We start from the raw sequence: 3,846 nt of genomic DNA on the forward strand, positions 1-3,846 counted from the left end.
CTTCACGCTTCCTCACATGCGTATTTCCACCACCCTTGATCCCATGCTGCGTGACAGTAATAAAAAGAGCGCTTGAGTCAACAGAAAACTATTTAGTTGGCTATCCCTAAGCTCTTTACATAGCTTGTATTGCTTTAAATATCTTTGCCCCTTTAAAAGTTAAATGAATTCTACATTCTTTCAGGAAGACTCAGAGCTAGTGCTACAACAGTGTTAACTTGGATCCTGAATTCTCTGGTTTTAAGCATGTCATTTAATTTTGCTGAAAAAGAAAAAAAAAGGTTTAAATCACCCATGAATGGACCTTTCAGTTATTTCCCATAACCTTCATAAATGATCACAGTAGCAAGCTCCACGACTTTTTTCAAACATCTTCTGAAAAGAAAGCAAAGAAAGCAGCTATGTGCAATAGTTATTTAACTATTGCCTATGATTTTTGCTTTTAGAAAAAATAAGTCTTTTTAATATACATACACAAATAGCAGAACATGTTCATTGCTTGCTCTTCTTTTGTCTCACTCTGTGCATTCTCCTACTCTAAAATCTGCAAGTTGATTCATTGGAGACAGCCAAAACATTTATTACCAAAACTAAACATAAAAATTAATGAGTTTTTCACATTAGTCTGTTCACAGCAAGTACTGCATCTTCTGGGAGAGCTTTTCAGGCATATTTTCATGTCTCACTACCACATGTATTTCCACTTTTCAAACTTTTCATTGTTTTCACTTCCCTTGGCTCCATTTACATGCTGCACGGACATGCCTACATGCTTTTTGGGTTCAGGATGAACTACCCTGGCTCTGTGGAAACTCTCTTAACTTGGAGGACATGTTAACATGTAAACATGGAAGATCAGAACAGACATGCCAAGTTGGCTTGAAGTAAACCAATTCAGAATCAAGTCATGCTCATGGGCAGCTGTGCAAAAGCCAAAGAGCCCTGCTGAGAAGCCTTGGAACTTCCACATGTGATTATAAAAAAAGGAATTTTAAAGCATTTAATGAAGAGCTGCATCATCAGTCTACTTCCAACATATCCTTGATGACTAGTTTCAGTGCAACATTTCAGGCCTGAGTATATTTCCAGTCTACTCACAAAATCTCAAATTCACCAAGTCCATCCTCACTTGCCAAGTTAACATACTAGAGAGAAGTGACAAAAGAGCAGCAAGGGAACTCAGTCAGGTAGAGCTTTAATTAATCTGTTGCTTCTTTATTTCCAAATTCAAATGGGTGAGGAAGAAAATGCCTAGGCTGTGGGTCATTGTGGAGAAAATACTAGAGGAAGGATAGCACTAGCTATCTGCCAGAAGGCAACTCTGTTATTCAAGCAATCGAAGAGAGGAAGCACCGCTCTGAAGTACCAGAATTCACTACAGGAAATGAAGCAGGAGAGTGGATGCTGAAGGGTGACTGGATGTAGCTGCAGAGCAAAGTTCAGATAGAAAAACTTATTCAGCCATGGATATAGTTTAGGGACTCAATGCTGAAGAGCTACACTTTTAGCTATGTTTTTTTTTTCCCTTGCTATAAGCACAGGCTTGGGGGATTAGCTGATGAGCAAGTGCTGAAACCAACAGAGATAACAGCCTGAAAAATGAGCGTGGGAGCAAGATCAGCAACAAATAAAGGAAAAGCATGAACCTGAATGAGGAAGAACATTGCCCAGACACATGGAAAAGTGTAGGTTTGTGAAGCTTCTCTCCCAGTGGCCGTACAAGCAGTATCAGGAGGAGGCTCAGAGCACCACAGCAATATCAAACCAACAACATAAGACTTTACACTGTCTTACAGAAAACTGAGTTGCAGATATTAGTAGTCATTTGCACGCAGCACCTAAGAGAAACCTTAAAGACCTGAAATGTATTCAAAAGTACTTTCCCTTCCTTTACTAAGTGAGAAATCAAAATTATGCAATGCAGGGAGAATTAACATCATTTGGGAGAAAAAGGCATCATAGAATAGCACAACTTAAAACAGACCACAAGCCTGCATTAAACACACTGAACTCAAAAAACCCCACAGAAAGCAGTTAATTGCTCCCAGGGTACCTAAGCCTACATGTTTGGTTTTTTTTTCCCTTTTTGTGAGAGAACACTACCTACTTTGAAAAAAAAAAAAAAAAGCAGAAATATAAAGAAGTTTTAAAAGCAAGGAAATCACAATAGTCCTTTATAAGACCAAAAGGATTTAAACTCTTCCACTAAATCAATCAAGCCATAAGATTAATTCAGAAAGAAATTGTACTTTATCAGTTATGGTCTGCAGCATAGTATGACTCTGGCAAGCATACATGTTGTAGTCAATGAAAACAAGACATGTTCTTCCACTCAAAGCTACAAATCCGATCATGCTTCAGGTTGTCTGTAGAGCTGATATGTTCTGAAATGATTTAGATGCAAGGGAGTCTGAACATAGACAGTGGGCAGGCTCACAAAACTGAATATTACTCCCAAATAATTATTTAGTGGAAACCGCTGTTTTCAAGTTTTCTGATTATATTTGTCAACATAGTGAATTCAGCATAATATTTTCCTCTAAACACTGTTTGAAGGGGGTACAAGATGTGAACAAACTTGGAAGGATTTGCGGCTCGGAAGTAGACATTTTTCTGTGTCACCAATAATTACTTAAATAGATCTCATCTCTTTGGGACTGTGCAGAAGTCCTGCCTCCCTGAAAAGATCTCAATGTGTTGGCAAGGTGTAAGCAACTAATATCTTCACTTTACCAATGTAACTTAGGCTTCACCAGTTTAGGTGGCACACTTACAGTAAATTTTATATACCCTGCCCTATTTCTTTTACATTCCCATTATTAAAAAAAAAGATGCTTTTCTACTATTCTTTCCCTCAAATAGGGAAAAAAATGGAACTCTAGCAACAACACATTTCAAGAGCAAATGCAAACTCCATTGTTCGTGAAAAGTACTAGTCCATTTTGTTCAAACAGTGGAACAGAAGTAGTCACTGCAGCTAAACTATTTTATAACCCGCCAAGTCAAAATTGATAAGAAATCAATTCCTTGTGCCAGCTGCATAATTTCATTCATAATTACACTTAATCTTTTAAGTAATCTCAAAAGCCCTCAGGCCCTCCCCAGATGCAAAAAGAAGGAAGCCTGTGTTATTTTGTTCTGAGAACAACCTCAGTTACTAGTTCAATTTAACACGTTAGAGATTTCTATACCTCTTATTTTTTTAGGCCGCCGTTGCCTTTCTATAAGCATTCTTTCATCTAAGAGAATGGTTATAGCCAATAGTATTTGCAGGCGTTCTGTCTATTCAATGAGCATTTCTAAGTCTAACTAAAGCTGGATTTTCTTTCCATGAATAGTTGACATCACATGTATCAGCTCTTAGGTTTCATCTTTATCTTAGTCATACAGGCCTTAGCATCTCCTGTGGCATTTTATTACGAGGGAAGAATATGATCCCTTATAAAAAATATAAATTAATTACTTACTCCTTAATACCAGAGCTATTAATGCGCTAAGAAATAATGCTCTTTCAACTGGAGGTAAAGGGTTCAGGCTTTTTTAAAGGACAGAATAAAAAAAAGCCAGCATGACATAACTGTAATACTGTCCGACAAGTCACACACAAACCACAAGTTTCCAGTTTTCCGTTGACAGAGAACAGCCATCCGCAGTGTTAAAAAAACTGTTTCCCCATTAGGTGCCCTAACAAAGTTTTCAAACTATTCAAACACAGAGGCATAAATCAAGAAAAAAACAGTGGTGCAAGATGTTACAAGTAAGTTATACTAAGAGGTTAAAGAAAACCATCTGGGCATAAAATGTAAATACAGCCAGCATGCAAAAACTAAGAGGAAAATAAAATCA

This window comes from Phaenicophaeus curvirostris, chromosome 18 (assembly GCF_032191515.1).
Source record: "Phaenicophaeus curvirostris isolate KB17595 chromosome 18, BPBGC_Pcur_1.0, whole genome shotgun sequence".
NCBI lineage: Eukaryota > Metazoa > Chordata > Aves > Cuculiformes > Cuculidae > Phaenicophaeus > Phaenicophaeus curvirostris.